The sequence below is a fragment of the Melanerpes formicivorus genome, unplaced genomic scaffold, assembly GCF_026170545.1.
Source record: "Melanerpes formicivorus ecotype bairdi unplaced genomic scaffold, bMelFor1.0.p_v2 SCAF_36, whole genome shotgun sequence".
Taxonomy (NCBI): Eukaryota; Metazoa; Chordata; class Aves; order Piciformes; family Picidae; genus Melanerpes; species Melanerpes formicivorus.
The window spans coordinates 1,935,738-1,962,908 of record NW_027142388.1 but is presented as its reverse complement, the minus strand read 5'-3'; the positions used below and the strand labels follow the sequence as shown (position 1 = coordinate 1,962,908).

Sequence of the window (27,171 nt, the reverse complement as noted above, 5' to 3'; positions counted from 1 at the left end):
GCTATTAGGAAAAAATTCTTTATGGAAGGAGTGGTCAAGCACTGGAACAGACTGCCCAGGGAGGTGGTGGAGTCACTGTCCCTGGAGGTGTTCAAGAAATGTGCGGACATGGTTTAACGGCCGTGGTGGTCTTAGGTTGATGGTTGGACTTGATGATCTTAAAGGTCTCTTTCAACCAAAACAATTCTGTGATTCTGTGACTAACATTTTGTTGTCACCAATGCCCACGGTGGGGAAGGAAGAATAGAGAAGGCTACTCTCCAGTCCTTCAGAAATGCTGTATTTCTTAGTCTGCTCTGTACTCTATCAAACAAGGCTTTCAAAAATGTAATGAAAGTTGAAATATGCCAGCTATAAAAATTAGTCACTTTTTGCTGCAGTGCTGAAAATATTAATGAGACTGCCGTGAACACTGGGGTTTTTTGGAAGGTCTGGTTCGCACTGCCAGTCTCGTTCTGGGAATAAATAAATGCCTCTAAATAATCCCTTTCAGGATGTGCAGAGCAGCAGCTTGAATGTTTTTTGCCTTTCCTCCCTGGGTTGTGTGGTGCAGTGCCAGCATACTGTGTGATGCAACAGTCTTGGAAATTCTTGGAAAAGCACTTCCGTTTGCTTTAGGTAAAAACTGTGTTGGCAGCAGAAACTGCCTCTGCTGTTCACAAGCTGGCAGCATTCTTCAGTGAACTCCAAGAAAAGGAGTTTAATATATGCACTTCTGCATATCCATCCAAGATGCAGAGGTGTTTGAGACTGCTGGGCTGTTATTATGGGTGGTGCCTCTGCAGAAGGAATGTCTCAAGTATTTCCCCAAGTGGGGACCTCTTAGCAGTTGTAGTCAGCTGGCTTATCTATCCCAGTTGTGCTGGATCTCCCAGTTTCTGGATGCTACTTGGAAGTGATGGGTTTAATTGGCATAATGATATTCCTTAGCTTCTGAGTGAGGGGAAGAAGTGACCTGAGTATGCAGAGAAGACTTATCATAGTATCATAGTATGAAGCCATTGTCTCAGTTCTGGTTATTTCTGTTTTGGTGGCTAAAGCAAAGAGCTGAGTATGATAATTTATTTGCTGCTGATTTGTTGATTGATAGTGGAAAAAATGAGTTCACCTGTCTGTACCTTTCTCTCTCGGCCTGTGTAAGGGCAGGATGTTTTGAAGATGGGATGAATTTCCATGAGCACTCAAGGAGCAGTAAATAACAGCAGCGGCCGCTGTTGTCTAATATTTCACTGTTAATTTTGCAAGAGGATTTCAAGGCGGATGCTGCACTAATAACTCAGTGTCTTGTAAGTGGAACCAAATGCAGAGAAAATCAGTACATATGGGAGTGCTGTAGGACTGGAAATCATACTGTTATTTGAAAGCTGAGTGGAGGTGTAACTAACAACAATGGACAGTCATGGAAGGGAAACATATTTTCGGTGTCCTGCTGGAACAGCCATCACTGGAAGATGGTGTTAAAATATTTGCCTATCCAGTAAAGGGATCCTTCCCACCCAGGGATCTCAGAATCCTTTTATTACTAGTGATTATTAGTGATACTTTATTATCAGTGACCTCTGTCTGGCATTTCACATAAATTTTCTGGAGATGTTTGTATGACTTTCTGAAAGCTGCACCAGGTTTCTTCCCTAACAGAATAGAAACCATGGCCATATCCAGACAAACCAGCTTCTACTCCCAGCAGACATAACTGACTGATCAAGAATCTCAATTTCTCTCTTTCACTTTTAACAAATAAACAAAATCTTCTCCTAATTCTTTTGAGTTCATATGAAATGGGACCTGGGCTACCTGATGCCAGCTGTACCATTTCAAATGACTTATCAGTAGTTTTCTACCTCAAAACCAGAGTATCTAATGCCATATGCCAGAGGCTTGGGATGTGCCCTGTCCATAAACTGGTTGGACAAGAAAGGGGGAAAGGAGACCAGGTGAGTCCAAGCAAGTTTCCATGTGCATCTACTCTGTCATTATTCAGAATCTTTGCATATTTGTGCTTGCTTCCTCTGTGGTTACACGTGGACCTGTGCTGCCCCTGTGTTGGTCTAAACCAGCGTGGGTTGTACCCCCACCAAAAAGCAGAAATAGAAACCCAGAGCATTCCCTCTAAACCTGCATCAAGCAAAAGCAAAGCACATCCCTTTTGAAGGTGGAGGGGAAGCTGCTTCATTACAATGGCTTTGACCATCAAAAGTGGTGAGTGGGAGGGTATCTGACAGCATTAGCTCTGTAGAATGGCTGGGGTCATGTTCTTGTGAGAAGGTAGCAGCTATCCTTTGTGGCATGTAGGATGTGGCATTTCAGGGGGAACCCGCAGAGTTTTCTTCCATGCTGTGCCATGCTGCTGTCCCACCCAGCCCTCTGCTGTGCCTCAGGAGGAGGAAGGGGCTGGGTGCCCATTAGGAATGCTTTTCCTGGCATGAGGAAAGCAAGTCTGCCTCAAGTAAACTTAGGCATTAGTGGAGATTAATCAGTCACACTTACTGCTTCAGTTTTGCTTTTGGTTCCCAGTTTTCTAAATCTTCAGGGCAGAAAGGGTGGCAGCATCTCAAGTGAAGTCAGTGTAATGCCAGGGTGTGGGATTTCTGTAATTCAGTGTCTGTCTTGCTATTTTTTGGTCAAATGCTTGAAATTAAAGAAGCAGAGCGATGGTCTGAGCTGGGGGAAAGGGGGGATTGGGTTGGAATAAAGTAAGCAAATGAACAGCGCAAACTGGCTGTTGGGCAGATCGGAGTCTTTAGGGGAAACTGTCCCTAAGAGTTGTCATTGTAAGGGTAGTGCTGCACTTGGCACCGAAAATGAGGGTTAATGCCATAAATGGAGATAAACCACATTGCAGCTGACAGTATACTTCCAGACCATGTCCCTGGCTTGCAATGCAGGGCACAAATAGGTGCAGTATAGATAACTGACTGGGGGGGGTAGATTCTGCAAATGCTTACTCAGGCACTTTGCTTGAACTCTGTGTGACTGCTGGAGTAAGAGCTTGCACAACCCAGCCTGAGGAGTAGGGCTGGAGCCTTATAGCTGTTGGGCAAAGCAGAATTGCTTGGGGCTTTTATTTATTTTTCAAGTGCCTGGTGCAGCTGGCTTTAAGTAAATGCCCACTTCCGACCCTGACTTGCATGCCTGTTTATTCGCTGTAATCACCTCTAACTAGAATTGCAAAACTCCTGTGGATACACTGGTGATGTCTTTGCAAAGTTTCCCCAGCAAAAATTCAACTGGATTTTAAAAGCACACACTTCTTTCAAAACACTTAGCTATAAAGTTCAGCCCGGTGGGCTGAGAACATTTCAGAAAAGGTCAGAGGGCCACGTCGAGTACTGTGGGTCCAATTTCCCAGGCTGGTTTGTTTCCTGAGCTCTTTGAAGGGAGAGGAGCACCTGCAGATCCCCTTCTGGGGATTCCCTTAAAATGTGGGGAAGCCTCCAACAGGTGTGTGGAGCTGGCATGGCCTTGGCCCAGGATGGGGAGGGGTGTGGCTGGGACACGTCTGAACCTGCACTTGGGCTGGAGCAGGGAGTTGAAGAGGCTGTAAGTGGTAGCTGTTCTCAGCTCCTTCATTCCCCTGAGCATGGGGACATGATGCCAGCCTTTGCCAGACAGGGCTCACTAAGGCACTCTGCTTTTCTGCAGCCTGTTAGGCAGCAGGCAAGGGAGTTGCAGCTGCTTGTCTCCCCTCTGAGAGGCAGCGGGGTTGGCTGCCGAGGCAGATGCTGACTAATTGTATCAGGAAAGAAGTGGGAGGTGATAGAGCTGATTCAGATCCCTGGTTTAAAGATCCTGAGCCTGGCTGAGTGAATGCCTGATTAATGGTATTTTCTTCTCCGATTCATTTACTTGGAGGTCACAGTTCAGAGGCTCAAGAGAAGCCAGGCAAGACATGACGAGTCTCACTGGATGTATCGCACGCTCACTGCCTAGGTGCTCTCCCTGTAAAAGACTTTGACAAAGTGAAGTCCCAGACAGTGTCTCCCTGTGCCAGAGGAGGCTCTGGCTGGGATGTCTGCTTCAGGACAGGTTTGAATTTGTCTGGATTTTAGGAGGCATTTAATTGACTGGCGTTAAAAAATTATTTCTTCTGATGGGCCACTGGATCTTTGTAAAAGCTTTCTGCCTTATTTGAAAAACTTCATGTTTAAGGGATTGACAAAGCATTTCTTTTGCTTTCATTGAAAAGAATGTCAGCACTTAGCTAAGTAGAAGAGTGTGGTTATTCAGATGAAGTCAGCCTCCTTAGTGAGTGACTGAAAAAAAAAGCCCGACTGGATGAGCACATCACTTCTACTGAGGGGAATGGAATTTTTAGTTCTCTCCATCCCCAGAAGCCTTTGAGAAAAAAGTGTTCTCTGCCTCCTGCTTCTTGTCAGGAGGATTTGGCAGAAAGAAATCTACCTCCTTCCCAATCTAGTTTTTAGAATGTATTGGCTGTTTAAGAACAAGTCAGCACAGTAATCCCGTTCCACGTTAACTGCTATGAAATATGATGTTGACTTTTTAGCCTCATGGTGGCAGGAAATAGGATTTAAGAATTTTTTTTCCATGGGTATAGAAAAGTTTAGGAGCAGGGTTTTTTAAAAAATAATCCTTACAATCCTCTCTCTGAGTCTCTTCCCTTAGACTAATCTTTCAATTAATCTCATTTGTCTGTTGTATGATTTGATGTGTGATTTTAACCATGAGAGTCTGTAAACTGAGTTGACACTTTAGATCCCTGTGCTGCCTTCAGCTCTTAGTCCTTAGTATCTGCTTATTTCAACTGATGCTTTGGCTGTCTAACCTGCTGGATTCCTTGCTTCTTCCAGGATCTTCCATTGTGCACACACTTGCTTTTCCCAACCATTTCTACCTATTTGCCCTATGATCCTAGAATGGCTCAGGTTGGAAGGGACCTTAGAGATCATCTACTCCAACCTCCCTGCCATGGACAGGGATGCCTCTCGACTGAACTCAGCTGCTCAAGGCCATCCATGCACATCCACACAAGTGTTGGTGTAGCATCTGTGTGTGCAGGAAGACACTTTAGAGTAAGATCTGTGTTTCCAAACTATACAAACATCCTTCCTGTGCTAATACTGGAAGGCTACTTGGCAGAATTCTTTCTTTTCCGGACTTGTGTGAAACTGATGTCCCAGTAAGTAAAGTTTCATTGCAGATGCTTTTAGGGACAGGGCAAACAATGAACATGTACTGTGTCTTGCAGGAAAATCTTCTGGCTGTTCTATTGATGATGTTCTTCTACTTCCCTTAGTATTCTTTTTAATGTTTGATTAATTCTTCTGAAGCAAAAGACTCAGATGATAAAGTTCTAAGGAATATTCCAAAAGCAGTGAGCTTGTCTGTGTTGCTGCTTTGTCTTGCTAGATGCTAGTGGTTAACTGAAGCCTCTGGTTGTACAATTCCCACTTGTTCTTGACCTCAAACCTCCAGCCTATGTCAAAGTCTTGTTTTCAAGAAACCTCATGCCCCTTATGTCTAGGGAAAGCTTGTGACTGGTGGAAGGTTTGATATCAAATGCTCTCAAGTCCTATTGAAATCAGTAGGCTGAGGGTGCTCCAACAGCTAGGATGCAGTTTGCAGATCTGATCCCTCAAGCAGCTGGGTCACAGAGCCTTGGAGAGAAGTAGTAGATAGTCTCATTCCCCAGTTCAAGAGAGACAGGGATCTGCTTGAGAGAGTCCAATGGAGAGCTACAAGGATGATTAAGGACTGGAACATCTCTCATGAGGAAAGACTGAAAGACCTGGGGCTGTTTAGTCTTGAGAAGAGAAGGCTGAGAGGGGATCTTATCAACATCTTTAAATATCTGAGGGGTGGGTGTCAGGATGAAGGCTCTATTTGGTGGTGCCCAGTGATAGGACAAGGGACAGTAGGTACAAGCTAGAACACAGGAGGTTCCACCTCAACATGAGGAGACACTTCTTTATGGTGAGGGTGATGGAGCCCTGAACAGGCTGCCCAGAGAGGTTGAGGATTCTTCTGCTCTAGAGACTTTCAAACCCCACCTGGATGTGTTCCTCTGTGACCTGTCCTGAGTGACTCTGCTCTGACAGGGATGTTGGACTGGATGATCTCTGGGGGTCCCTTCCAACCCCTAACATTTTGTGATTCTGTGATGCCCTGCCAAGGATGGTCTTGAGCCTTCTCATTAAATTGATTGTTACTCATTACACACACACACACAGACACTCTTCCCCTCATTTAAATACATGTGAATAATACCAGACAGGAGCGTTCCTGGGTGGAATAACTGAACTCAGTTACACTTGGCACTCAGTTGCAACAGGGAAAAATGGGTTTTGGTACTTAGTGCTGAATAGCAGAGGCCAGCTCATCAAGTTTTTCTGTTGCAAAAATGCCATGTCTGAATTTCTCAAATACCCTGTGTCTATAATAGGCCCAGAGGCATGACAGCACATGTGGAGCACATGAAGGGGAAGACATGGGACATGAATTTTTGTGCAGGTTTTAACAGAGCCAGAATCTTCTGTGCCCTCTCTGCTCTGCCACACAGAAGCCTCAGGGGGTTTGTTTCTAAAGTCATCTGAGACCTGCCAGCACAAAATGAAAGCCCCGAGGGTTTCTCCAGTCATCGAAGGGGCATCCACAGCCTATGAATGTGAAAATGCAACTGAGCTGCACTTTGAAAGTGAGAGGGCAGAGGCCTAGCACAGTCACTGGGGAGTCATTGAACAGTCAAGACTGATAGAGTGTGGAACTCATGAGCTTGTGCTTTAACAAGTAGTTTCTTTAATCAGTGTGTGACTTAGTGCATGCTGGTGGTTGTTGGACCCCACATCCCAAATGTTGTTCTACCATCTTCTCCTCTCCATGACTGTGCTTGTCAGCTCCCCTTTGGGGACACTTCATATTTTTAGTCAGCAGTAAAATCCCAAAGTCATACTCCATTTTAGACGTGGGATGCCTGGCTCTAGCAAGTAACATGACTTTTCCTCTGCTGTCTTTTAAAAGGGGCTGTCCTCCTCTGTGTCTGGAGGTAAGGGTCTGTATGGCCTGTGTGAAGAGCAGCAGGAGTTCTCACAATTCTGGCTCCATCATACAGATCTGTAGGCTGTGGAAGCAAACGATGTTGTCACTTTCCCTGGAGGCCTCAGCATGCAGCTCACCTTGAGTGGGAGGGCAGAAAGTGCTGAAAGAAGGAGCTGGTGGGCAGTGGGCAGTGCTGGATTCTTGCTCCAGCGCTTAGCTGTCTGAATCCTGGCCTGCAGAGCTGCTGCATGGCCACCGTCACGGACAGCTGCACCTGATGTGTGGGAGTTACTTGGCACCTCGTGGCTGTAGTTTCCCATTGATTTTTGGTGGAATTGATTTATAGTGCTATTTAATGGAATTGATTCTTTTTACAACTTTTTTTCCCCTCTTAAAGACCAATTGTTTTTCCTGAGTGATGGCTACAAGTTAGTGTTTATGTATTAATACAGTCATGCACCCACAGTCCCAACTGTGTTCTTTCTACTTGCACTGCCAAAGAAGTCTCAATCTCAAATGCCATCTTAAATTTTAATATGATGTTTGATGTATGACCTGGAATAAATTAAACGTGCTAGAACTTGCAAGATGAAATCCTAGTGGTGGGTATAACCACAGAGCAGTGTTCTATTAAGCCAAGGACTGTCGAGAATGTCTGTTGTGGTTGTGTCTGGGTTACGAGTGGCTCCCTTTGGTTTAGTGTAGGTGGATATTTTTATTCTGCCTGGCTTGTGAACAAGGGGATGAAAATTCAGAATTTACCTACATGAAGTTTAAGACTCTGCTGAGTTTTCCTTTATAAGCCCATAGGCAGGAACCACATTTTTATCCTAAACCAAATATTTTTATTGTACTTAGTGTCTTTCACTGATTGTCACTCCAAAGTAGCAGAAGAAAATAAGATATGCTGTACCTGGAGGAATACTCCAGGAACGTGTGAATATCAGAATTCTCTGTTATTGTTTTGTACTTTGCAGGTCAGTTCTGTCAGTAAGATCAACTTGCAAATTAGTGTTGTGGTTTTGGGCTTCTTTCTTATTTCCTTCCCTTTTGTCTTTCTGCTTTCTAAAAGCACCAAATAAATTTGGGCAGGATCCTCGCTCTGGGTGGGACTCCTGAGCAGATACGATGCCACCCAAATTTCCAGCTCACAGAGTCTTAAAGATGTGCGTGTAGGGCTTTGGAACCTGCTTACAACTGTCTGTCAGGATACAACAAAATAAATCATCTCTGAAACAGCCAGCACCCAAATCATACGAGGTATTAGTAACCCAAAAGTGCCTCCTTGAATGGCAACGTGAGACAGATCAGCCATCACAGTCCTGTGTGATCCCTGTGTGAAATTTAGCTAAGCAATTTGACAGCTGTATGTAGGGCTAACCTGAACTTCCAAGTGGTGGTCTGGTGTAGCTCTGAGTGTAGTACACTTGGGTTATCTAGTTACCACCGGAGGAGTGGCAGAGATGAGTCAGCAATAGTCCATTTGAATGGAAAAGCTCCCAACTTCATGACTGCTTATCAAAACTTCCACCCTTGGCCAGCTGTAATCTGTAGCCATCTGAAAACTGTTGGGAATCCAGCAGGGCCCCCTGCTGTGTATTTGACTTCTACTGTGAGTTTAACAGGATGGCCAAGAATAATATCATTAGCATGCTGAATGTGCAATTGCTGAAGAAGTGGGTTGTACATGTGAACAAAGCCTAGCAGGAGCACTGTAGATGATACGTGCGTGATGCAGAGCAGATAACAGCAGCCGATCCGGTTGTCTGATACAGCTCTGAAACCCACATACCATTAATTTTGGAAAAGGACTCCAAATGTAAGCAAATTGCTCTGACCCAGATTTTAAACTGCTAAAGGAGCTTGAATTCACATGCAAGGCAATATGGGTCCTTTTTGCAAAACCTGGTATTTAAATGTGGCTTGCTGAGAGAAGCTTCCAACAACAATCAGCCTTCACCATGCATCCCAGAAGACAGCAAAGATTTTATTCAGCATCTTAGTGATCCTAAATGGCAGTCTTTGAAAGGGAAACCTGTATCATTGCTTTGTAAATGAAACATGCAGCAGTTGAATTATACTGTAGTTTACCAGAGGTGTTTCATGTCCCACAGCCACACTGTAAACTAGATTTTGTTTGCTTGGAATTATGCTGGTGATTTGTAGGCTGCCTCTGACAGATGTGTGTGTGTCTCTCTCTCTAACCATCACATGCCCTGAGCAATTATGCAGAGTTAACAAAACCTAGAGAAGGCAACTGCTCTTATCTGTCTTGCCCCATGCCAAGTCTTTGCCTTCCAGTCTCTGCTGGGAAATAGGTGAAATTCCTGGCATTCTTCAGAAGGGAGAGGGTTAAGTTTAAAGAGAAGGGTATCTTGTCTTTCACCTCTATTGGGCTGGAAGGATTTTAACTGTGCCTGCTCCCTAGAGGTGCTTTGTTATGGGTGTGAAGATACAGCACTGGCATGTCCCTGTGGGATAGATTGGACATTAAGGATCTGCACTGCCAAGGTTCTTCTTATGGACAGATTCTGGCATCATGATTCTCAGGCCATCAGAAAAAAACATTTACCTAAGAGTATGAGGTGTTCTAGTTGGTGCTATGCCAGTTGGTCTAGAGCAAAGTCTGTGTAAAAGCTTAGTGCCTGCAGAGCCCTAAGGCTGTCACTGGGTGCTGTACCAGCTCAGCCTCTTCCCTGAAGAGTGTCATGGTCTCAATGGATAGTAGAGGAAAAAGGTAAGAAAGGAAGCAGAGGCACAGAGAAGTGCATTATTCAGCCAAGGTGGTGTAACAGATGGAGAGAACTAGGAGGAGAACATAAATTCCTTCAGTCCCAGTTTACTCTGCTACCAGAACAGATGACTGTTATTATAGCACTCCTTTTTGCATCCTTACCCTTCCAACTAAATTAACTTTCCTTGCCTCAAGGACTGACAGTCCTTGTAGAGTCTTCTGGTGTATTTTAGCTGTCCCAGAGAACTGGAACAACAAGCACACAAACAAGTTGCTGCACTCTGAGTGCTCATTGCTCACTCTCTGTGTGTGAGGCTTTTGCTCACGGCAGTGAGAGGTAGCCAGACAAAACAGCTTTGTGCCCAGGACAAAGCCAGCCACAAAAGGAGAAGCTGCTTCTGGGTTTGCGCAGCTATGCGTTGGTCTTGCTCGTTCTGGAGATGCCTACCTTCTCCTCCTGTCACTGGCCTCCTGGTGCTGTGCACAAACAGCTGCAAGGCTAGGCAGTGCTAATGCCACACCAGTCTGCCCTGGCTCCATTTTGGGCATAGTTGTGCATCTCACCTGGACTGTGTCTGAGCTGTAGCCAGCTTTCCTACTGAGTCAGCATGGTGTCAGTTCTTGGCTGTGTAACTTAAAAAGAGCAAGGTCTAAGCCCAGCCAGCCAAAGTCTGACTTCTGGTCACCTACTCTCAGAACATAGAATGAACCTCGTTTTTATAAGTCTCCTTGAGGCAAAGTGGCAGTAAGAGGAAACAAATGCAACTTCTTACTGCCCTGTACTCTGCCCTGGCTCCATAGGATGGTTTTATCAGAAAGCTCTTGTGGTTGCCCACTCTAATTTTGCTGGTGTTCTAAATCCCTTGCCAGACTCCTGTCTTACTAAGAGTTTGAGGGTTTGCATTTCTCTAGCGCAGTGGAAAGCTGTGAGATGGAAACAAATCTTCCTGCTCAAGAAGGTAGCAAACAGCTACTTACTTTTTGTGCATTGCCTTGGTAAATTTAAAGACTTCCATGTATTAAATGATGCAACAGCAAATTCCTTACAAAAAATAATAAAGTGCCTATAATCAGATAATGGTTGCTCTGGTGCTAGTAGTAACATGGCATTGAATATCTCTTGGTTTGACTTCCACAGTTCAGGGGTGAGGGGAACTGGAATGGTGTTTACTGAGCCAATAAACTTCTCACTAAACATAATTCATGGGCTCTAGCTGGCTAATAACCAGGACCTCAATGCTCTAACAGTTGGCCCCATACATTTTAAAACAAAGCTTTATTTGAAGTGAAAACTTCAAGAAAAATAAACTTCAGGATTTAGTGGCCTCTAATATTATCCACCTCCACAGGCCAGGAGAAATCTCATAACTAGAAACTGTATTTTAAAATACTTCTATTGCAATCTCTTTGACCAATGCTTAAAGAATGTTTGCTCCAGAGGCTGCCTCAGTATAATTCTTTTGTTTGTTGTTTTCAAACCTATAGGAATCCATCCACTTCTTTTACAGGAGTGCTGTAGTGGGATTCTCCCTCCCCCCCCCCAACCCCCGCCTTGATTTATGTTTAAGAGGAGCTTCTGCTGACTGCTCCAGGCAGTCAGCATTGTTTCAGTTGTAAGAATAAGGTGAAGAGCTGAAGCAAGGCTTACTTTCTTTAAGACGACATTTTAAAAATGATTTCCATAACCTCTTTTACAGTCCTAGTTTTCCTCTGGAGAAAAGAGATCTTCATCTGAGCAGGCTTATTTAAACACTTGCTAGATTATGTAGCAGGATTTATCTTCCTCTGCTCATGAATGAACCTGTGAGCCTGCAGGTTCACTCAAGGAGCACTCCTCAGAGTACGACAGAACTTAAGATTTGGATTGGTTTCAGATCCCCATCATTTCCCTGTGTGTGCAAGAGTATTCTTGTGTTCCGTGTTTGTTTAGTTTCTCATGAATGAAATCTGAATTCTTGAAGAATCTCTAGCAGTTCTCAGCGGGGCGTGGGCGAGTGCTGGTTCTGCTCTCTCTGGTGCACGCCTAATTTGTTCTGGGAGCAAAGCAGCTCATTTTAAGGACTGGGAATCAGTTAATTCAGATTTCTGCTAATGATTTTACATTCTCTGGGAGACCTTGCTGCTTTGTGCTTCACCTTCTGCCTTGGCTGGATGAAGAAACAATGCCTGCCTCCTGTCAGATGCTTTGAAGTCTGTAGATGAAAGATACCATATGAATGCAAAGTACTTGCCAGTTAATGTCAGCAAGTCATTTTGTTTGTACCTTGATGGAAAAAGCTTTATTGTAGGTTCACAATGAATGGATCTGCATAGACACCAGTAGTTCTTTCCCTTTTACTTAAGTCTTTTGGTGAATTATCTTGGCTGTCTCTCAGATAGAGAGAGGTTAAATAACAAACAGTAAAATATTATCAGAGGAAATTTCTTGTCGTGCAATGCCTTAAAGATAAAACTTAGTAATGTTTTGAAAAGGAGAGAAAATAACAACTATGCACCTAGTTCCAAGGAGTGCCTGCTAAATACTGCCTCATGCTGCCTTTCAGCATTTATTTTCTGATGCAGAGCTGAGCCTAGTTGCAGCAGAGCATGGAGAAGTTCTATTATTAGGCACTGATTTGATAAGATAAGATAATTAGTACCTTGGTCCACCGATACAGACCTCTACTGTCCAAAACCAACATTAGGTTATTAAATCAATTCTTGTATTTGTTACAGTAATAACTTAAAATAGCATTATTTAGATACTGCTTGTCTAAACTGAGATAAGTCATTCAGCTGTGTCTGTGTTTGCTTATCCACGTTCCTCTGCTTGTAAAAACCAGCGCAAACTCACTGGTAGGTGGAGACTTGGGCTTTCCTGGCTTTTATTGTTTGGTGCGGCAGGGTCTTCCCTGCCAGTGTTTTTCTGTTGTGTTTGCATGGCTCTGCCTCCCCTGCAGCAGATGGATAGTGAGGAAATGAGGGCTCCAGTGGATAAATGCAGCAGCAGCAGCTGCTTTCAAGAAGGGTATCCACAAAGCAGGTCACAAGTGAGAGCGATGGTGTCTGGGCAACTAATCTGGACAGATATCTACTAGCAATTTCTGCTGACACCCAGATTGGGAAAGGTGGAATTGAAAGCTAAACTGGCACAGAGCCAAAGTCAACAAAGAGAAGAATTTTTAGGCAGTAAGGCAGGTCTAATTTTCCCCAGATTACAGTTGTCTTGGGGAGCTTGAAAGCCTTCTGGCTCCAGAGAAGGAAAAAGAAGCCTTGCCAAATGCCTATTTCAAGGATAAATGGTGTCCCAAGCCCCTAGTTCATAGGCTGATACAGATATTTACTATTCTGCCAGAAGTGAGTTGACTTAGAGGTTGCAGAGAATTGGTTTTGTAGGTAAACTTGGATGTGTTTTGCTCTTTTATAGCTCTAGAGGTGCAGGTCCTACAGGACAGTGACTGATTTAAGCTGATGCTGAGGGACCATTGCATCTAGTGAGATCTCTGGGATTTTTAAATACTGCATTTTATTAGCTTGGACTGCAGACTGCAATTCTGCTCCATCCCCTGGTTTTGTAACACATTTACTTGCATATATGCCTCTTGCATATTTGAAGACTTCCAGGATGAGAGCTGAGCCCTGCTAAGCTTTGTTCCTGAATTCTGCAGTGGAGCACAGGACTGAGAATGGAAAGGACCAAATTGTACTGCTGTGTGCTCCTGGCATGCTGCTGGCATGACTCTGCTGGGCCAGATGGAGAAGGAAGGCTATTTAATGGGCCTTGTGTTATTGGAACTTGCCATCTAACATTCCTTGCTTTCCCCAGTGTGTTCTCCCCCTTCCAGGGTGGAATGCAGTAATTGCCATACCAGAGGGAAGCCATACTCTGTCTGTCTAGTCTGGCATCCTTTCTTCAAGAGAGGCAAATACCAGATGCTTGGGGGAAAGGTAGGAGAACTCCTAAAACAAACAACTATGGAGCAGCTTGCCTATAGAGGAAGTTAGTGGTTAGCTGATGCCCTAAGGCAAGAGAGTTTCTAGCCCTTACATGTGTGTTCTGTGCATCTGGGTATTCTCTCCCATGTCCAGCATCCCTGCACTTAAGCCATTCTTGCTGACCCCTGCCTCTCGAATTGAGGACCAAGAAAGTCCAAGGAAGTCCACAGTGCACTGTGTGGTCTCCAGTCAGACTTCTGGAGGAATGGGGACAGCAAGGTGTGCTGTTGGTCCATAGTATGTCACTGGTATCATTGTCTGTAGCCCAGCAGTTGCTCTGGGCAGCCGTCAGCCACATCTCCTGTTTATTTTGTTTGCTGGTTTTGATTGTCTGCTGGCTTTTCTCTGTTGTCAGCAGCCCCTGTCTCTTGTGCCAGAGGCATAAACTGTTTGCCTGTGGGCTTTTCTCTAGGGCTCCATTTTGCATACCTCTGTCCTCTACTCTCAGACCCTTCTACCTCTACCTGCACTAAAGTCTTTCTGTACTGTACCTGGTTCCATGCTGTCTCTCCTGTCTTCCCTGTGTGTTAGTTAGGCCTGATGAACATACTAGGTGTTCCTGGTCTTTCAGTAGCTCTTTCTGGAGAGGATCCTGATGGACATGTTCCAGGTGCTATTACCAAATGACAGCAGTAAAGTGTGATCTGAGCTCCTTCCTACTCCTCCCTTCTAAATACAAGAGCAGGATGATTGGCTTGATTGGTGCTCATGCAAGGCCACAAGTAAGGGACCACTTAGCCGCTGTTGCGAGTCAAGATAAGAGCTGCTCTCTGGTTCCCTCCCTCCAGGTGTTCTCCAGTGGCTAAATCTTTCATCAGAAGCTGCACATATGAACAGCATGTCCTGCCACATAGGAACATTGCTGGTAACTGGTGTGGAATAGCCTCCAGCAAATGAAAGCAAGTTAGAGGGAGGCCTGGCTAGAAATGGGGAAGACCTCAAGCGATAGCTTCATTCTCCAGTGCTGATGTATTAGTCAATATTATACAGGACCTGTGTTCACCTCAGGGACAAGGAATGGGAGAGTACTTTTTAAATTATGTATTGCTAATTCTTTCCCAACCAGCCAGCTTGGGATTTTCCTGCATTCTGAGTCAATGCTTTCATCTGTCTCCTATTTAACAATCTTGACTTGCTTGAGAAGTTGGTTTTCCTTCTTGTGGAAGATTTAATTTGGGACAGAGTGTTTGCTACTTAATATCTATAATGAAGATTCTTTATACTTTTTCCCTTTCCTTTCTTACTCAAAAGGGGGTGGCATGGAAAGTAGCACATGTTCTGTTGGGAAGATCTATGTTGAGGACTGTCCACTCTTAAGTGGTTAGACCAGGAGCTCATTAAAATGGTGGAGACCTAGTCTAGATCCAAGCCCATAAGCAGGCAGTTGCACAGATGTGGCTGGGATCTGGTGTCTGGCCTTTCTGTATGTCAAGCAATGCCAGGGACCTTTCTTATGTGCTGTTATCTTCCCCCAATTTTTTATGATCTGAATGTCCTTTTTCCTTCTGATACTTTCAATTTATAACAGCAGATATGCTCTGGGAGGTGGAAACAAAAGACAAACGTAGAGCCAGAGGCAGGGGTCTTTGTAATGCAGTTTGAAATCTGTGAGTCTGGATGATTAAAAAATGTTAATTTGTATTTGTAGTTAGGTTATTTTTAAGTAGGAGGAAAGTGAGCATTCTTCAGCCTGGAAGTAAGGAGACTTCCTATGCCACTTCCTATGCTTGTAACTTCATCCTTTGTTCAACCCACTAATGCTGCATGGGCATTCTTAGAATTAAAATGCTCTTTAATTCAGTAAAATGAGGTAAACCAAATTAAAGTTCCTTTTAATATTGAATGTGTGTGTCTGTACAGAGATATAATGTGGTTTAGCTAATTCACTTTACATTCACAACTTTAGTTAATCTGAATTAAGTTTCCCAGGTCCTGTGTGTAAAGACCTCTTTATTTAGAAAAAGCTGTGCTTGTGGAAAGAGCACTGGACTCAGCCCTGTCCTGAGGCATTCTGGCATGCAGCTAGCTTCAGAGAGAGGCTTTCTGGGCATTACCAAATTGTCGACCACATCCTTTTCGTCTTTCAGAATGCCTCTGTGCCACCTCTTAATGTTGAGGTTTCTGAGCCATTTCTCTGAGTATCTTACTCTGTTTTTATTTGCTGTGCAGCTGAGGAAATAATGTTTCAGCAACATGTGTCATTCTGGAACTGGGGAAGTTAAGCTCATCCTAAAAGCAGCCATGAGCAAACCCTTTAATTTGAAAGACCTGTCCGGTGGATATTCAGTGCCCAGGCCAGATACAGAGTAGGAAGCAGAATGTGGCATCTCTCTGCAATAGCAAAGGTTTGTGCAGCAAAGTCTGACTTGGGTTGCATTTACATGGGAAAGCCAAACCATAAGCACAACTGTCTTTCAGGCTCAGAACTTGAGCTGCTGGACATGTGCTTTTCTGCTTGGAAATGGTCTTCTGGCCATGTTACACTTTTCTTATGAAAGGAGAAACTGGTCATATGGGTCAAGTATAATCATTGAGGACAAACATGGCTTAAGGGAGCTGACTGCTTGCCAGATGCAAGGAGTGCAGCACCATGTGGGCTCTGATTGCAAGTTTCACCCCGTTCTGTTTATTGGCCTGTTTTCTGACTCTTGCCCTAATGGGAAATTACTCCTGGAATTGTTGCCTTGTCTGTTGGGTTGTTGTTTTTGCCAAAAGCTCAGCTGCAGGGGATCATCTGGCTTCCTCTAAAATCCTTCAGCTGGAATTTCCAACTCATTGATCATGGAGGTCCTGAATAATGGGTAGGAGATAACAGCTAAAATTTGCTTTCTTTCACTGTAACTTAGTGTTGGAGTATAGATACAGGGGAGGCAGTTGTCTATGGGTCAGCTGATGAATTCACGCTCCTTCCACCTGGCAAAGTCATGTCTGACATACTGAAGTTTCCAGAAGCCCTGAAAGCACCATGCTCTGTGCACATACTATAAATAAACTTTTAGGAACATAATTTAAAAACACCTCTGGCCAAGCACATGCTTACATGAAACTCCCTTGGGGAAGGTTGACTCAGGGGTGTAGGAAGGAGATGGGGAAAGAGCAAGTGGGAGGAAATAAATGGAACCTGCTGTCAGAGAAGAGCCACTTGGTTGTAATTTTCAGGCTGTCCAAGCTCTTGGTGTGTCAGCTTTGGGAGATCCCTAGTGTCTTTCTGGATGTTTGTCCTTGGCAGGTATGTGTGTGTGTGAACTGGGAATTCAAGTACTAACAAAGCTGCAGGAACAGGTTTAGTTAACCTCTGACCAAAGGATCAGACGTCTTGGAATTATGGTTGATTCTTGAGTTCTAGGAATCCACATAGCTCCTGTTGACAGTCTCCAATCAATTACATAGAATGGTTTCAACAAGTCCTCTTGAATTTTCACTTGTTCAACCTGCAATTTAGATAGCTGCATCCCTTTATTTAAACAGACAGTACCTGGGATCTGCACAGAACCAGAGGCTGCTTGAGGAGGTGGAACTCTCTAAGGGTAAATTCCCCTCTGACAGTATCTGTGTAGGGTTACGATCTGCACTGCTGCTGTCTCAAAGCAGGGCTGATTTACTTGATTGTTTTTGAAAGATGTATGGCAACATGATGTGTCTTTAAGCAGCAAAAGGAAATCTTCTACACCAAGGCCTCTTTCCATTGGCCATTAAGGGGTTAAACACATTGACCAGTTCTGAGGAAGCCTGTTCCAAGGAAGGCATTGACTGGAATAAGGTTTTGCTGCAGACACACACTGATGTGCTTGCAGCAAAGATTGCAGGCTTATCAGTAAAGATAAACGTGCAAGGGCTTCCAAACCCCCTTGTCCCTGCCACTTGTTTGGGATCCTTTTTCAGAGACCAGGAGAAAATACAAGATCTCCTCTGAGATAGATGCTGCTTCAAAGAGGGCAGCCAACAGACTTTGGAGAAACAGAGACCATGTATTACTCTGTGGTTTGGAACAGGTACAGGAGATATTAGTTTACCTGATTCAAAATAGTACTTAAGACCTTCCAGTATCATGTGGGGTTGGCTCTTTCCACTCAATCATCAGTCTTGTGCCCAGTGTCCAAATGCTGGACAATGCTGGGTTTTGTTGTCCTCACTTAGTTCCTTGGCATAGCTAATTTCTACATGTGGCTTTCTACTGCCAAGCAGTCTCCAGGCTTTATTACCCATTTGTTTGCCATTTCCCACAAGTGCTTTGAATGTTGTTTTATTTTAATCCTGCTGCTGAAAGGAGGGGAATGAAGATAATGTTTCTGTAAAAGAATGGAATGAAAATGTGCAAGATGTGCTACAACATTTCTAGGCACAGAACAGACCTTTTGAGTTGCCTGCAAAACCGGTCACAATGGTATTATTAAGGATCATTATTAAGGTGTAGCCTTGTCATTTTTCTTTATTTCCCTCTCTTCCTGCTTTTATCACCAAACACTGCAAAGCAGGAGATGCAGAAATCAAGCACCTGGCTCGCTGAGGTCAAATTCTACAAGTCTGCATTGAAAAACACAGAAATTATTCCAGATGGGTGAGGACTGGCTCTTTCTTTCTGTCCAGGAAAGTCTTTGCCTTTCTGAAATCTCAGCCTGGGTCCCTCTGTTTTGCCACCAAGCCTGATTGACACCTACATGTGTGTGGCCCTTTTACACAGGGGTGGACTTAAGTTTGAAAATCCGGACATTTTTGGACTGTGACAACAGTTGGTATGGTATTACAGTCCGTATTTTAGCTTTTAAAAATGATATATATTATTTTAAAAGGGGAGTGAAGCAACTTGGTGCAAAAATCAGAACAGTTTATAAGCCAATTCCAGTTTCTCTCAGTGGAGCGAGGCTTTGAACGTGGAAAGAGAGGACTCGTACAATCTCAAACCCTACTCTTAAAACTTGCAATGTGAGAGATAAAGCCAGTTCTGAGGATGTGAAAATGTGGGCTCCATGTGCTAAAGCTATTTGAAAAGAGGTGTGAGTGAAGGGACTGAGGTTGGTGTGAACGTCAGACTTCCTGCCTTCTGCACTTTCTGTGTGGCAGCTGTAGCACATTCGTAGTGTGGCACTGTTTTTAAAAGGGACTCTGAACTAACCCAGCCTTTCAGGAAGAGACTAGCTTCAGCCAGAAATTCTGGCCCATCGCAGGATGACAAGAGGAAGAGCTTTGTTACCAGCTTGTGTTTGATCTTAGCTGGCTTTTCCACCTCCCCTCATCCCCCCCCCCCCCCCCCCCCCCCCCGCTCTCGGTAGCACGCTAATGATACCTGTGGGAGGTGAAAAATGGGTGAATTCCTGCTAGGGTGCGGACAAGTTTGCAGTTTAGTTCTTGTCCTCTTCTTCCCCTCTGGTAAAACTTTTGGGGGCTGTCCCAGCTACATGAAAAGGAACTTTTTCAGAGAATAATTTTCTGCTTTACATCTGCTGAGGACTCTGAATCAGAAAGGCAGTGAGCAGTTGACTCAGTTTGTTTGGTGTCCTCTCTCCCTTTCTTATGTTTAAAATGATGAGTATTTATGGGAAATGACTGCCTTGAAAGTCTAGGACGAGTCTGAGCTACCCATAAGCCATTCCTCTGTTACAGTTCAGTTTTGCCTTGCTTAAAGTTTAAAGCTGTATGTGCCAAGTGCATCCTGAATTCCCCTTCTGTTTCAAATGCCAGAGTTGCCAGTTCCACATTTCTTACATGTGATTCTCTACATATCACCCCACTGTTGGTATCAGAGAAGCCAGCAGGGTGGGTGAACTGCACCCTGGGTCAGAAGGACAGGGTGATGGTGAAACGGAAGAGTGCCAAACTTGGAGGCAAATATGCCCCAGTTTCTGCTGCTGCCCAGGGAGAGGGTCTGCATGTCTATGATAAGGAATTGAAAGAGACCAAAAGGGATGGGTGGGCCCCCAAAGGCAGCGATCTGGATGCCAAAATATCTTGCTTCAGCTTTGCAAGGAACAGCATGCAAGTGCTTCAGAAGGAGGGCTAGCTGTGGTTTGTGGTGTAGGGAGTTGACACAAATAGTCTCTGGACCCTTTTTTATGGGCCTGAGAAGCAGTATTCTGTCTGGGGAGCTGAACCTGTGCTCTTTGGTGTAATCCTTTCTTGCTTAGCAGGTTTGAGGCTGTGCTCAGAGCAAGCAGTCATGACTGTCTGTCAGAAAGGCTCCTAGTTTAACAAGTAGGGTTTAGCATCCTGTGTAGTTTATGCTATGTTAGAGCTGGATGAGGACAGACACGTCTGTAATAAAGCACTTGGTTTTGTGTGTCTGTTTTTAAAACTACTGTTGTAAACCAGCAGTAAGTGCTGCGGCAGGCAACCTGTGACAGTGTTTCTGTGGCCAAGAACTGTTTGGGTTAGGTTATTTTTCCCTTCTTTCAATAAGTGAGCTGTAACTTTTGCTGTAGATTGAAAATACAGAGCAGCATGTTGACCTTCATTGCTGATCAAACTTCAGTTGCACCCAGATATAATTGATAGCAGGTTTTACCTGGATTTACTTTCTTTCAGTGCACATAACTGGTCACGAGGAGGGGAAGTGCAGTGCTTCAGTAGTGTATATATAGCACAAATGCCTGGATGGAGTGAGAAGAAACAAAGTGTATCAGAGGGGAAAATGCACTGCAAGTCTTTCCAATTCAATAGAAAACATTTTCATAGTTCAGATATTTCAATCTGCATGAAAGGCTGATGCCGAACCTGATAAAAGCCACCCAGATGGAGAGAGATTACTTCATAGTACTACAATACCAGCACACCTATTGACCTGTCCTGTGCTCCCCATACCTGGCAAAGCACTGGCTACACTAATCTCCCGCTCTGCTTCCCTTCCAATTAAGAGTTCTTCTACAGGGATGACCAGAGGGATTCTTAGTGATGCTACAAAGAAGCCTGTTTGCTTAAGAGGGCATGCGTACATCTTTTAACAATCTGCTTCCGTACATCCTTTGTGGGAGGATCCCTGACCTTATGCAGAGAGGGACAAGTGCTAATTAACGTAATTTCTGTGAACAGGAGGTGATATGACCTTTTCCAAAGTGATTTTTCTGGGCTAGGGTTTAGAGAGAGGTATTTCCTAGGACTGCTGCCTGGATCCTTTATAAAAACATTATTCATAGAAAGGCGTAAAATTCCCTGGTGTGGCTGGGGGAAGAAAGTAACCTCCTGTCCTTCTGGTTTGGGGTCATGGTTCCTTGCCTAAAAATCGTTTGGATTGTGGCCAGATGTATGTTATTCCGCATCAAAACAGAGTTGTGGTTTTTGCCTTGTCTTCTAGTGCTGAACACAGCAAGTAGATCCAAATTATTAGACCACTGTTTTGGCCACCACTCGCTGTGTGTTGTCTTTCATTGGCGCACCAGGAGGAAATTAATTTCTGGGGCTTTTTTTTCCTAGCTATCAACAACGTTGCCTGTCAGAACATATTCCAAATTTCTCCCTCTTTTGCCAAAGAAGTGGGTAAGGATTCTTAATGCCAGCTCTTTCCTGTACTTGTTCAGAGCAGCTCAGAGGTCCAATTGGAACTACCCTGAGCGTGCCTACACCATTTTTGTTCTTGCTACCAGCAGCAAGCAGTCAGTCCCAGTTGTCCCAGTGCAGACAAAACTGGAGACAGCTACAGCATTGCCTTAGCAGCAACTGCTGAAAGCAGACCTTACGGAGGCGTGCCTGAGGTGAGCAGGAGAGAGGGCCTGATTTTCTTGACAAAACCAAACGCAGCCCCCACAAAGGAGGCAGGAGGCTGAAGACCCCCTGGGTGGCCACATGTCAGCCTCACCGAGCATCCAGGAAGCGGACAAAAAACTGGCCATGGGTTCTTACAGCTTGAGAGAAGTAAGAAGGCAGCTGATGAGATTGAATTTTCCTCAGGAAAAGGATGGTCTTTGGTCCCTGCTCCCTGTTGTCTCCTAGTGTTTTTGAAAAACCACAACAAAGCAGCTCTTCCTCATTCCCCACCACTACCCCCAACAGCAGAAAAGCACAGGTTTGCCGGACCCTAAGAGAAACAAATCCAAGCACCTCTTTGGAAAACACTCCTGAGGCCTGCGGCCATCCTGCATTCCTGAGGCGGCTGCAGGCCTCCTCCCGAGTGTCTGCCCAGCAGGACAGCCGCTCTGCTCAGGCTCCAGAGGCCTGGCTTCCAGGCTGCCCCTCGCACTGCACCAGCACACCATGGGGCTGGGGCCGCCCTCAGGCTGGCCCACAGCCACGTTTTGTGCCGCTCACACTCGGGAGGTAGCTGCTTAGGAGAGCAGAAGCACTACCTTTCCCATGTGGTGTTTTCTGCCCCACGCATTCAGAGGACAGCTCCGTGTCTGAAGTGTTGCCAGACTCATCTCAGAGCACTGTGAAGCAAGCGGCTGCCACGGCCTCGTCCTGCTTCTTGTCACAGCATTTCCAGGAGAGCAGGAAGTTTTTCAGTAATAGAACTAGGTAAGGGGTATTTATTTAGATGAAAAGGAAGGTAAAATCCCTATTTCTCAGTTGCTTTAACCGCTATTTGCAAAGATCTAGAGTGCACATATGTAGAGGAAATACCTACATGAGTGAGAATGTGCCCTGCTAATATTAAAAGGTACACTGTGAAATTTTGCCTAAGGATAATATGTAATTTTAATTGAAAGCTGCTGTAACTAGATAGGGAATATCCACAACAGTCTTGAGGATCTACTTTAAAATACAGTTAAACACAGAGCCAACTCCCACCACTGCCTCTTAGAGCTACATGTCTTCTTTGATCCATCCGTGGTTCTTACGATTCCCAAGAGACACACATACTACCAGTAGTCAGAGCTCATTAACATTTATATGGTACCTTCCATCTGAAGATGTGTGCTTTGCAATTATTAATTAAAACAATTTCACGAACCCCTAAAAATTAGCTCCAGTTCATAGCTTACAAACTGGAGACCCAGAAAGTCTGTGTGTCCTTGCACGAGGCAGAATGAGATTAGGAATGTGGAACCTGGCCTGCATGGACTGCTGCTGTGCTGTATTTCTTTCTAGTTCCTTCACCAGTAACTTCTGAAAAAGCAGCACAGGTTTCCTTGGGAAGTAAGATGGCTTTTGAGCCTGGACTACATAGGCAATACTTAGAATGTGAGTGAAGGGCACCTGCTCTTCCTTGTGGTTCTTCACACAGTGTTAGCTTGCTTTTTAGAAAGCCTCTTTAAAAAATACCACCTGGAAGTGGCTTGTCAGCCCTGCAGAAAAGACCCTGAACAAATCTTTACTTGAACATGTTCAACTCATCCCTAGCATGTTTTAGTTCCTGGTTAAGAGTAGACAGAAGGGACGGTGGGCTATAATCCACACCAGATGTGGGCTCTCCTCAAGTCCTTCCTGGTGCATATGGAATGAAGCAGCTTGGCTCAGTATGAGACTGATAACGGGAGGGAGGGCTTGCCATGCGATTAGACCAGTTCACTGTAAACACCTGAGTTGCACAAGTGGCTCAAACTTTGATCTTTTTGTTGTGGAAAAGAAATCTGAGACTGTTAAACCTGCCCTCAGTCACAGACAAGGAGGTGGACGTTACTCAAAGCCAGCCATGAGAATATAAATACAGTTAAATGTGATCAAAATAGAAAAACACTTCTCTCCTCCTCATCCCTTGCTCCCTGGTGTACAGTCTGCTTTACCAGGGACTCCTGTACTGAGCTGCCTAGCTCTGTTGGTGAGCACAGTCCCACACCTGAAACACCCAAATCCAAATGCTCCCCGGTGCTGTCTGGGATAAGGTTTAAGCCACAGGTGCAATTAAGCTTTTAAGTGGTAAGCCTATTTGGTTAGGGGCACACCCAAAGCCTGCAACAAGCTGAGAGAAAAGCCATCAGTCTTTCAAACTGACAGGTGGTTCCTGAAATACTGCTGGAAGGGTTAAAAAGAAGCTACAGCATTTGTAATTCTCCTGGTATTTATTGTAACAACTCCTTGAGCAAGCTCTGTGTGGATGGATCTGGCTGCCTGAGTGAGGTGGGACTTGATTTTAATTACAAATCTGGTAATAGATTATCAAAACGACAGTGTTGCTTAGGCCCTGGGCACAGTTTCCTCAGTTCTCTCTTCTCTTCCTCCTCACCTTTTCCTTCCAAAATGTGCCTGAGCCAACAGTGGAGCAAAACCAGAAATTTCACAAGACTCTAGGCAGTTAGCCTGTGGTCTCTTTTCCTATTGGCATTTGGGGCTTTGATTAGATTTTTAGAGGAAAAATGTCATAGTAAGTTGTCAGTAAAATGCTGTGAATATTTTAAGTTGCAGATGTTCATAGGCACCCAGTGAGTGTATAAAAAGAGCTGGATGTGAGATTCAGCAATTCCTTGACATTCTTTGCACTGTGTCTTAACTTTGCTTTCATCATCATTAAGACAACATCAGAGACCTTTGCTTTGCATAGCCCTGAGTTCTTGGGCAAGGATTTAAAAGTAGAACATTAAGACACCTTAGTGAACATGTCCTCATTAGTTTCTGCCTTGGCTACCATAAGCTTTGGGCCATGAGCCTTACCTGCACTGTGCCTGTCAAATGCTTTCAACAACACAGCATTTTATCCTAGCCTAGAGAAAGTGTTAAGGGTCACGTTATCTAACTGACTAACCACCCCTTTTGGTGGGAACATTGCTTTCCTTTAAAATGGTTTCTCTGCCTGCTTTTTCCTCCTTGCTGTCTCTTTTCTCCTCCTTCCTTCTGCATACCTTTCCTGCAGCAGCTCCATCTACTCTAATGCAAGCATTAACTATTTAATTGCTGATTAGGAAAATCTCATCATGTGGGTTTTGGAACAACATTGGAGTGGGACTTGAGGAGTGGGAGGCAGAGGAAAGAGAGAGGTGAGCTCCTGGTTCTGTATCACAGGCTGACCTGGGAGGCCTTTAGTCATTCTTGATGCCGTGAGGGTGTTGAACGTCTAGGCAGTCTAATGGGCAGAATGGTTGAATGGGGTTTGCATGTAACTGAGTCTTAGTCATCTTGTGCTGCTGAACTTGCTATCTGACCTTGAGCAAGCTAGGCCAGGTCTTTCATCCCTTCAGTGGATACAGGACAAGTCTTGTAGCCAAGTACTTTGAGGTTCTTGGATACAGAAAAGATACTCATGCAAAGGGTGAATTACCTGGGTAATAAAATACTCCAGGCTTTGGGAATGCTTGCCTTGATTTGCAGCAAGTTGCACAGGGTGGGATGAGAAGCTGGAGGAGATCTGCAGTTCTACAACCAGTGAAAGCCCTTTTAGCTCTATGTTCCCAAGCAGCCCTATGGGGGCTTTTACCCAACTGACTGATGTTATCATGTGATGCAAATTCAGCTGGTGGCCCCCTTCTCCCCCCTGCCATCAGCTATTCTAAGTGTTCTGGCATTATCAGCATTTCAGCTCCTCTTTGCACTTGCAGTACCTAGTTGCCACAGTCAGATGTTGCCTGTAGTATAATACTTGTGAACATCAGCAGCCTCCTGGGGGACTGTGGGCGATGTGAGGAGAGGAGGTGTGCAGGTGGATTCTACAACCCACGGAGCTGGTCTCTGCCCTGAGGACTTTTCATGGCTAGCCATAATTGCCAGTTTCTCACTTGCGGTACTCTGAAGGTTGAGTTGGAGAAGGGAATTGGACCTTTCTGTCACGGAAGAGAAAGGACTGAAGTGCTTTGGTAATTGGAGAACTAAAGAAATTGCCATTGTAAAAGACAAGAAAATGGTATGCTTAGCAGTTAGCATGGGAAAGCATTTTAGTCAGACTGAAACCATCTTCTTCTTGTATGGGGAGTTTATTATTAGCAGGTGCTTAATTTCCTTAAGCAATTAATATTTGGAAGGCTTAAAAATTATTCATATACATGTGAAACCCCCTTGTACTTTATTTCATGTGGGGAATAGGCACTCACACGGTGTCTCCTCAAAGAAAGAGCAGAACTGACATTGTGGATCCTTTCAAAGAACAGATGGGCCTGAGTGTAGGAGAGCCCAGAGGAGAGGGTAAGCATATACATGGGCAGGGAACTAAAAGAAAGGAAAAAAGTACCTCTGAGGAAAGGGACAAGAAATGCCACTACATTTCTCGTGCTTGTCGTCCCTTCATCACTAACAACCTCTACCTCCTCTCCTCCCTCTCCACCTCAAAAAACCCCAACAAAACAAACAACCTGAAACACCCCATTCTGTTTAAAAAAAATTCCTTGCAGATCAGGTGGCAGCTGGCAAAGGCTGCTGGCCCTCCTGCCAAAGACAGCTTAGACTGCTGAAACAAAGCAAACCCGGCTGTAATTCTAGGCATTAAAGAAACCAAAGCAGCTGCCTGCCTGACATCCTGGGTCCGACTCTGATTTCAGTTTCACTTCTGCTAGATGTTGGGTAATGGCTTTGCTGTGGTGTAATTGACATGAGGACTAGGTCTGCCAGTCCTGATATTGGGTCACCCATTGGTACCCATTTGTTATCTCTTACATGTGTGGGAGGACACACACCCACACCCTGTAGTCTGCAGTCGTTTGTTTGGACTATTTTGTGTCTGTTGGTCACTTGAAACTGTACCTCTTGCCTGTCAGCAGCTGTAGTTGTTTTGCTAAGTGATTATCTAAAGTGAGGCTTCCCTGTGCAAATGTGTATTTTAGACACTGTCACCAGAAATCCAGTGGTTCTCCTCTCTCCCTACCCCTCCCATCCCCTTCAGCTGTTTAGCTTTCGGGACACATGGCTTATATGAACATATTCTTGGAGCCTGCAGAATGGCTTGGATGACAGGAGAAACTGGATCACACAATGAGAGTTCAGAACCCAGCCACCAATTGGTACAGCAGGAGCTGGCAGCTCCCTTACGTTCTTGTCTCGGTCTAGCATCCAGTGATGTGTGCTGCTCACTCCCCCTCTGCAAAATGGGACTGGAGTTGAAATGAGCAGGCAGAGGAATGTCATCACCTCCCTCTGAGTGACTGGGCTGTCAGCCTTTGCTTTCTGTGGTGTGTGTGTGTGTGTCCCCAGGGCTGTGGGCATAGAGGTGGAGAAGGGCCTGCACACCTTATTGTGCCTTCTTGCTTACGCTGGAGAATCTCCAGCTTATCCTGCCAGTGCAGTGACTGCATGTGGAGGAGGGGGAGAGGTGGTGTTGCAACCTCTGAGAAAATTAGTTGTCTCTATTTTATCTTTTGCAGCTGCAGCACTTTTTTTCCCCTCCCCTCATCACCCCCCACCCCAGCATGTGAGTGGTATGTCTGAACCATATCCTTCAAAACCAGTTTTCTAAGCAGATTAGATGGGTAGCAGAGACAGCTATGCAATCAGACAAAAATGTGCACTCAAGCCTTCATTTCATGCAGTGGCCAGAGCAGTAAGTGTCTACCACCTGGATTTTTTTCTGTTTACCCTCCCCACCCCCGTTCTCTTTCCTGTTGTTCTGCAGTGCTGTGGTCTGTTGCTGTTGTAGAGTGAAAAGAAATGCTCATTCTAGTCCTTAATCATATCAAAAATAG

General features: G+C 44.7%; 1 protein-coding gene across 6 annotated transcripts in view; it reads left to right on the top strand.

Moving 5' to 3' along the window:
* Positions 1-27,171, top strand: part of HIC2 (HIC ZBTB transcriptional repressor 2) — a 78,478-nt gene that overhangs the window by 8,406 nt on the left and 42,901 nt on the right. Inside the window, exon 1 of one of the 6 annotated variants that reach the window (XM_068157261.1) lies at positions 23,661-23,689. The exons of the other annotated variants lie outside the window; for them this stretch is intronic. The gene's annotated coding sequence lies outside the window, so the exon portion shown is untranslated. Of the gene's footprint in view, positions 1-23,660; positions 23,690-27,171 lie in introns of those variants that run through there. 6 annotated transcript variants of the gene reach the window in all.